We start from the raw sequence: 9,520 nt of genomic DNA, 5'->3' as shown, positions 1-9,520 counted from the left end.
TGACCCCAGATTTCACTGTGCTGTGAAGAAAGCTGTGACATCATCTTTATTCTCAGTAAAAATCAAGGCTGCATGACATTTGCAAGAATGGATACATGAGTTCCATCTTACACGATGTACATGTTTTTCTCCTGAAGGGACATATGGTTTGTGCTTTTTAAACTCAGGTAATCAGAACATTTGTATAATCTAAGTTTCAGTTTTAAAGATTAGAAATTATGTAATTATATAAATTATATAAAGTGTAGTGAATATGAATTGCTAAATGGTTTGGAATTTAGGTTCTTTTTATAACTTCTAGTAAAAGGTCACTTAATTATATTTTTTTAATATATATTTAAGGCTATACATTTCTCTAGCAGTAGCTTTTTACTGAAGCTGTTTTCAAGTGTAATATTTTCATTATGTAAGTATGTTTAAATTATGACTGTGGTTTTTTCTTTGGTCCATAGTTATTTAAAAGTTGTGCTTTTAAATTTCCAAATATATGTTTTTTTTTTTAAAAGATTTGTTATTGATTTGTTTTATTGAATCATGACCAGAGAAGTAGTTTGTATGCTCCTGATTCTCTGGAATTTGTTGAGATCTTTGTTTCCATCCAGATATGAGATACATGTTTACAGATGTCCTTGTGCTCTAGAGAAGAATATGTGGTTTTTAATTTGTTTTCGAAAGCAGGGGTGCAAGGTTCTGTATACTTCTAATGATCTAATTAATTACATTGTAGTCATTTTCTTTTTCCACCCCTGATGGATGGATGGATGTTGCTGTCTCCCCTTAAGAACTGGCTCTCTGAAGGCGGGGCACCTGGGGCCTGACACCACCTGTGTGCTCGGGGGTGGGAGGCGGGGCTGGCACACGGGGTGGGGGGTGGGGGGCCTGGCCTGTGGCTCCACCTGGGGCGCGAACCCAGGACCTTCTGCATGTAAAGTAGACGTGCTGACCACTACACTATGGAGCTACCCTACATTGTTGTCATTTTCAATTTACTGTTTACTAATTTGTTGACTGCTTTTCCTGTTAATAACTGAGCAGTGTTTTAGTCTCCCGTTATGATGGGCGATTTGTCGATTTCTCTCTGAGTTCTATCAGTTTTTGCTTTATATGTGTTGATACCATTTTATTAGGCATAATATATTTTTCATCTTCCTCTTAATGTTTTATCATTATGTAGTGGCTTTTTTCATCCTAAAGAAATGTTTTTATTTTTCATGGTCTTTTTCATCTCATGTTAATATAGATACTCCAGCTTTCTTTTGGTTGGTGATTTCTTGATGACCTATCTTCATCTGTTTATTTTCAAACTTAATGTATTCTGTTCTTATGTTTTATGGATGCATTATTATTATTTTTGTGGCTGCTGTAACAAATCACCACAAATGCGGCGTCTTGAAACAACAAATTTTTCTCTCACAGTTCTGGAGCCAGAAGTCTGAGGTCAGTGTCAATGAGTCAAAATCAAGATGTTGGCAGGGACGTACTTCCTCTGGAGGTTTTGGAGGAACACCTGTTCCTTGCCTCTCCAGCTTCTTACGGATGCCAGCATTCTTTGGCTGTGGCTGCATCACTCCAATCTCTGTGTCCTGGTCAAATCGCCCTCTTATATCTGATGTAAGATACAAGAGAACATAGAAGAGGGAATTGCCTTCTGCCTTTTTTTTACTAAAGATACTGGCGGTTGCATTTAGGGCCCTCCGAGGTAATTCAGGACAGTTGTCTTTGCCATGAAAAGTAACAAACATTTTCAGCTTCCAGGGATCAGAACTGGTACCTTCGGTGGCCATTAAGCAGCCTACTACAGTGGTACAATGTCTGTCTTAACCGGCATAGTTTAGTGCACTTACATTTATTGTGATTCTGATAAATGTGTTCTTCTGTCATCTTACATTTTGCTTATTTCTGTCGTCATCTTTTCTGTCCTTGATTGCCTTTTTAAACAACCAAGTTGTTCTATTTGTTTTTCTTTATGGTCTTCCCTCTTTTGGTTTGGAAATTACATGCTCTGTCATGTTCTTTTTGTGAAGGTGTGGTAGGCTTTCTTCTTCTGTACTCCTTACGTCTTCTGTCATATTTTGCATCTCCTTGTCCCCTGTGCTGGTTTCTAGGTAATTTTTTCAAATCTATCTTTTAATTCACTAATTCTTTATCTGTGTTGAAGTTGCTATTATTAGTTGATTTAAAAACTTTTTTCAACATCGTTTCATTTCTAAAAGTTCTATTTGGTTTCTTTTTCAGCTCTGCCTGGTCATTTTTGGTAATTTCTATGGCTTGTATTTATGATTAATTTATTTTATACAGTTATTCTATGTTTTTTATTATAATTCTAGTATTTGAAGTCTTCGAGGGCCTAGACCTATGGTGTATTGTTTCTGATGGCTGTCACTCATGGAGATTTTTTTGGGAGGGATTGTTGACTTTCAACTTGGACCTCATATTTAGTTGATTTTAACCAATGGAAAAACCTGGGGTCAACATTGAGGATCTTTTTTTTTTTTTTGCTCAGAAGATCATATTAATTTCTACTCTGAGCCCGGCTCACTGCCCACCTGAGAACATTTTTACCTCTTCTGGAGTTGCAGCTCCTCAACTCCTTTTTTTACCTCCAGCAGTGCATATTTTTGACATTTGACCTCTGGTAATGTCACCTTTTGTGATTCCCATTCAGAGTTCTAGTTTTAGTCTCATGGTTTTGAGACTAAACATTATTATATGCAAATAATGCTTTTATGGAAAATCTTATTTGAATGGTAGGGTTTAAACATTTGCCTTACTTGAGATCTCCAAGTGGTATTTATTAGTAATGGAAATAGTGATTGCGTACCTGTTTAAAACTTAGGAAAATGTATTCAGCATGAGGTGATTGTAAAATGCAGTTGGAGGGTCACCGGCATAAGTGAGGTGTATTGGTGTTCTTGGTACTGGGAGGAGCCGGCTCCAGCTTGGCCAGCATATGAGATATTGGTAAAGTCATTACTTTGTTTAGTTTTATCATCTGTAAAATGACCAGATGACTTCTCAAGTTCCTTTTGGTGCTAACAGTGTATGCATCTGAGGCATCACTTCATTGCTCTTTTCTCTGTTATATTGATTTAATAAGCATTATTTAAGGTCTGTGTTTGGGACATTGTGCTGGGAATGTTGGAAGGTAGAGCATTTAATAGCTCCTGCTTTCAGTGAGCTTGCAGTCTAGCAATTGTATTAAAAATTGACAATACAGAGCAGTTGGTAAGAGGGAACTCTAATAAGTGGTACTGCTGTGTCCCTGGGCCCATTTCAAGGAAGACAGTTAATTAGTGCCCATCATAGAATGTTCTTCCCATGTCCTTTTTAAAGACATTCAGTAACTATTTATAATAATAATAGCTACCGACTAGTATATTGCTTTATTGTATTACTGTGTGCCAGGCTCTATATGGAAACTTGACATAAATTAATTCATTTAATCTTAAACTGAGGAAGTAGATAAGGATATCATTCCCATTTTACAAATGAAGAAACTGAAGCATAGAGAGGCGAAGTGTTCCTAAGGTTGCATAGCTATAAGTGGTGAACTGAGATCAGAACCCAGGTGGCCCTGAGGGTCCAAACTAGTACATTTATTAGTCAGGTGGCATTGAGAGGCTAACAGAATTTTGATGAAGATCCAAGCCAGAGCCTTTCTGTACCAGTGTCATTGGACAGATTTGGGAACTATAAACAGGATGGGGTGCATGAAAGTTCACTTCGGTTAGACAGATGGTTGGTTGGCTTATCTTTAGTTGCCTCACCCAGAGTTGTTTTTAAAACCACACCCAAGTCTGTTTCAGTAAGCGTAACTAGAATATTGGTTTAGAGATTGAATTAACATGATAAATCTCGCTTATTAGTGTTATGTGTGTTGATACAGATAGAACAGATAGTTTTACTTAAAGTATAGCAAGGTAAAATAAGATGAGTTTGTAATAGAATATTATTTTTAACTAAAATGATATACTTTAACTTTTAATTAAGTACATGCTCTTGAAATTTTTAAGATGCATTTTGTAGCATGTTACTTTTATATTCTCATCAGATACTAGATAATTAAAAATTTTCCTATTCATAGGGTATTTATTATGTGCCAGACATTGTGCTAGATATTTTACATTTATTATTTATATCGCTCCAACAATCTTGGAATATATGACTTGAATGTATTTTATTACAAATGAAGAAATCGAAGTACAAAAAAATGATAAACTTTCCCAAGATCAGACAGTGTGGCTTATGAGGTAGCAGTCGGGTGCTGCTGGCGCAGAGTTGAAGCAGGGGGTTCTGTGGGGGGGGGGGCGGGGGGGGAGAAACACGCCTCCACGTCTCTGGGGAGAAGGGATTATTGGAAATGAGATAACTGGAAAACATTCATCAGAATAAATTCCAGATGGATTAAGGAGAAATGTTTAAAATGACAGAGATTATGGAGGGAAAAAAAGCAAAATAAAATGTCTATCAAAGGTAATGCTTTAAAACTTTCCTGCATTTTATTAGACATGTGCCTGTGAAGGAATGATAATGTTCTCCATAAAAACAGAACTCAGAGGAAAAGGTTTGTAGACCCTAAATGTGCAAAATGTTAAAATATTTGCACATTAAAAATAAAGTTACAGAAGATAACGGTCTTGGAATGTCAAATAAAACAAAAGGTCAATATGTATATTATTTTTTCAAATTTATAGGAATACATCAAGATTTCAAAAAAGAGGCAGGTGGCCAAAGAAATTAATAGACCCTGTGGGGAATTTCAGTTATAAATAAGCACATGAAAAACATTCCTCCTCACCTGCTAATCAGAGAAACACCAGATAAAGCAGCCACTTTTGACCTACCAGAACAGGATGACTTTAGTGGTAACCCCTGCTTCCGTTTCAGAGTATGTAAGCCAAAGAGGAAGTGAAACTTTAGATTTAGTCCTAACCCATTTTGGGGGTTCCCTTTACCTTTTGTATTGAAAACTTTCCAATGTCTGGTTCACTCTCGAAGCACTTATTTTAGAGAGATCATATTCTGCTTTTTCATTCAGCACCTGCTCTTGGAGTGCCCACTCCAGGCAAGGCCCTGCAACTAGGACATTCTAAAGGGGTCATGTTTTCTGGGGTGTTTATTTTATTTGTGGTGTTACAATTATTTGAGAGTGCTTTGAAATCCAAAGCACTCTGTAGTTTTTCAGAAGTGTTCTGTAGTTTTTCAGAAGTGTTCCAAACTGTGGAAATCATTTATAAGTATGTCATGCTCTTGGGACCTGATTAGAATCGCCTCCCCTGAGTAAATGAAGCTTTCTACTTATTTGAGGTTTGGGCTTAAACACTTGACATGTTAGATCATTTCTATCTTGTATAAAAAGTTAGAAAAGTTCAGGCTGCCAGACCAGTGCTCCAAGACTTTTCTAGACACACAGTATGACTTTCTAGGGAAAGCATGAATTATTCACTCAGTTCAAACCTGGGTGTTAAGTTCAGGTTAAAAGGACAAGTATTGCTTAGCTAAATATTAAATGACAGATGGAAGGGATAACTTTCTTCTTTTCTCCTTTGAAAAGAATGATCGCCTCCGCTGGACTTTAGAGTTTATTCTTCGTGGACATACTGTTTCATTCTGTGTTGGGGGAATTTTTTCCACAATTTCAGTGACAAAATTCCAGCTTCCTGTGTCTGGGTAAAATCAACTGTTACTGTTTTACAGAATGTGACTCTCTTTCTGTCCTCCAAGTTTTATTCCCCCACCCAAATTGAAAAGATTTTATTTCTAAAATTTTCACCTATAGCCTCATAATTGTAAGTTTTTATTTTAAAGCACTTATACATATACAGATGTTAGATCTTGTTTTTAGCCATTTTGTTTTCATTTTTGAATGAAAAGGGTATGTAAAAATTATAGTTTCCCTCAATCCCCCGAAGTTTACTACTTTTTAAAAAATTGGATTTATATTTGAGAGCCTATTGATACTCATTTAGATTAGTAAAATAATTCCAGGGAATTTTAACTTCTAAAGATTAATTTGCACAGTGTTTATTAGTGTTAAGTATGTTTTATTATATTCCAGGTTTCTGAAAGGCAAAGGAATGAGTTTCAGGTACTAGCTGTCATGCTTATTATGCTAGGCAGGAAACAGGACTTCATTGTACAAATATCGTATAGAGCTTATCATGCCCACTCCTCAGTAGTCTCGTAAGATAGATATTATAGTCCCCTCCACTGATGAAAATACTGTGGCACAAATAGCTCGCCCAGGGCACGTTCCTGGTAAGTATCTGGCTGGGGTTTGAACTTGGTGACCCCAGAGCTTTTCTCCTTCCCATTCATTATCACTGGCAGCCTTAGGACCCCAGGGCCAGCCACTCCCGCATTTCCTTACCATCTACTGGCCTCCTGTAGGAGATTGATTTCAGGCAGATGACAGGTAGAGGACAGAGTTGTCACAACCACTCAGAAATAGCCAAGCAAACATCCTGTTCTTATTTCAGCCAACAGGTACTCGAGGCCTCAGAATGAAGGAAAGGTTGATGGAGCCCCTGTCCAGCCCTGTGGCCTCTGTCTCTGCTGTGTATTCGCCTCGTTACATGGCTGCAGTACAGCTTTGTATACACTGTTTTAACAGCTTGAGGATTGGCCGTGTCCTGCATATTACTCTTAAGATTATTTTAATGACTAAACACTTTCCACCCTACTGTTCTGTAACTATTAAAGCGTGCCCGATACTGATTCATATTTTTTTCAGAGGAAACATTCTTGTATTAGGCTAGTGTTGCAAGAAAGTCCCACCTAAGGTGTTTAATGGGATCGCAGAGTGGTTTATTTACACAGAATTTTCTGTACTCGCAGGTGTCTGTTCAGTGTGTGTCTCCTGACTTACTCAGTTGGGTCTTCCTGCAGTCTTTATAGGCCTCACTGTGGAACCATGCATGCTTAGTGGTGAGGTCTAGAATTTTCCTTTTCTTACTTTTCTTATTTCCGTACCTCTGGGAGTTATACTTGCTTGAATTTCCAAATCCGATCAGGCAGTGACAGATACAGCTACTTTTGCTTTTATAGCAACTTTGGGAATTGACGTAATTCTTAGAAACATAAAACCCAGGTAACTCAAAACACAAAACCCAGTTTGATATACAGATTGTCCATTTGCAGTCTGGAACTTAATTGTGAGCGGTGGAGTGAGGTTTGGAGTCTGTTTAGTTAGCTGCTTATATCCCCCGAGTCTCTTCAGGCGTACGTCAGTTGTGATTGAATTAAGCAAAGTGACGGCTTTTCTTACAGTCACATGCCTTTGGAGTCCAAACAGGTTGGCAGTGCGGTCCAGAATGTTAGACCTGGCGTGTATTTGTTCCTTAGTACATTTTTATTGAGAGCCTCTTAAGCGTTAGCTCTGTGAATACAGCAGTGAATGAGAGAGACAAGTCTGTCTTCTTGGGAGTTATAGTCCAATAATGGAGACAGATAATGAATTTCTGACAGCAACACTAATAACGAACTCTGGAGTGCTTCCTGTGTGGCAGACACTGTATGAGGTGCTACTGTTGTTAGCCTCGTTTCGTATATGGAAACTGAGATCAGAGAAGTTAAGACAATTTCTTAAGCTTGCAGAGCCAGTAAGTGGCAGAGCAGGAGTTTGAACTCAAGCAGTCTGGCTCCAGAGTTTCTGAAGGCAGAAATCTGTGTTTTGTGCCTTGATATCTGCCAAGCATCCAGATCGAAGAACAGTGCCTGGCGCCTGTTCACCTCATCGTAGGTGCTCAGTACACATTTCATGGATGTCTGAATACGGAGTCAGTGAAAAAAATGGGTTTTACTTTAGTTGTGTGTGAAAGTTGCATGGGCTCTGTTACTTCGTCCCATGGCCTGAGTGCAGAGGCTTCTAGAGTTTGGATTCTCCCCTCTACCTCAGTGGTGTCATGGCTGTTGAAGTAGCACCATTTTCATTAAGTAACAGCTAATATATGCAATTTGAGGCATAACTTTCCTTCGTCTAAATTTGTTTTGGGTCTTTTCTTTTTTTTCATTTCTGTTTATTAAGATTTTCATACTTTTCCCCTTCAGATATCAGTGGGAATTTTTAGAGACTTTAGAAATTATTTGGATATTAACCTAGGAAAGTAGTGATAATGAGGAATAAATTATATATATGAGAAACTATTTTTATCATATTTTTGAAGCCAGTTGTAGTTGTGACAGATCAGAAATTTTCAGTTATCTGTCATCAGTAATAAAAATCACGTGAGCAAGAAGCACTTTGGCACTGTATAATTTGTAATGTCCATAGGCTTGGCCAGGACCCTGGTCCTAGGTCTGTCCAGTCATCATAGCCACCCTTGAATGTGTGTCCACAGTCTGCCTGCCACACGCTCTGCCGAACGCTCTCCAGACAGCACTAATGACTCTCACAGTGTTTCTCCAGGTTGGCCCTGTAACACTCAGTTTACCGATGAGGAAGCAGAGTCCCCGAGAGAAGCTGAGTCCCTCGTCCAGGACCACACAGCATGCGGCACGGTGGGCTTCCAACTTACTTGGCCTCGGGCTGACCCCAACACATACTGGGTCACCGCTCTCTGCCACCAGTGGCCTGTGTGCCCACGGCCATTTTCTCTCTTCTCTGAGCCTGTCTTCCTACTTTTAAAATGATGGGGTCACATTTAAATGACAGTGGCGACCTTTTTACAACATTGTATCAGAGAGGCTCTGAGGTCCTCCCTCCACTGTCTACGGACTCTTCGGTTCAGACACGTTTATCAGGCACCTCCTGTGCAACACCGGCAGGGTAAGGTGCCTCCACACTACAGAAATGGGCAACACTCGGTCTGTTCCTCCGAGGGAGCGAGGCTGACCGTTGCCCTGGTAGCTACGGACTTCACGGCCCGTGCGGCAGGTGCCTGCTCTCAGCAGTACACCCCACCTGTCATTCCAGCACCGGAAGGAAGGTGCATCATCTCTGTCTGATTCCTTACAGAATGAAACACCCTTTTGTGCTTCGAGCCTGGCGCTGCAGTGCTTTTGGCAGGATGGAAGGAGTGGCTGCGAAGTGGAGCCGACGTGGGTTTAAGGAAGTACTGTTTGAGTCAGCGAGTGCTGATTTAGCGGAATGTTTAATCGTATGTGATTCTGACTGGAACAGAATCATCGTGGTGGAGAGACTGTGAGGAGGAGCTCCTTGGTTACCTTACTGTGTCCACCTCAGGGCAAACAGCAGCTTGGAACCCGCATTTGATCACTTGTAAAGGAGGGTCACCCTACTAAAGCACGTAACAATGTATATTAAACCATGAAACTTCAAACCTTTGATATCATCACGCTGTTGGGTATCATACAATGTACTGTGTATTCTGTTTGATACCCTTAGTGATACTTATTACTTTATGTTCTTTTTAATTAATTTATTTTTTATGGTGACGTTGGTTAACAAAATCTAATAAGTTTCAGCTGTATACTTTAACAATAAGGCATATATATATGTATATATATAATATACATATATATATAAATATATATATATTTACACTGTGTGTTCAGCTCC

General features: G+C 39.0%; 1 protein-coding gene across 1 annotated transcript in view; it reads left to right on the top strand.

Moving 5' to 3' along the window:
- ADD1 (adducin 1) overlaps window positions 1-9,520 on the top strand; it is a 57,963-nt gene continuing 48,443 nt past the window's right edge. Inside the window, exon 1 of the mRNA XM_025051824.1 lies at window positions 1-167. The gene's annotated coding sequence lies outside the window, so the exon portion shown is untranslated. The remainder of the gene's footprint in view (window positions 168-9,520) is intronic.

Source organism: Pteropus alecto, unplaced genomic scaffold, assembly GCF_000325575.1.
Source record: "Pteropus alecto unplaced genomic scaffold, ASM32557v1 scaffold5, whole genome shotgun sequence".
NCBI lineage: Eukaryota > Metazoa > Chordata > Mammalia > Chiroptera > Pteropodidae > Pteropus > Pteropus alecto.
This window is presented reverse-complemented; position numbering and strand designations above follow the sequence as displayed.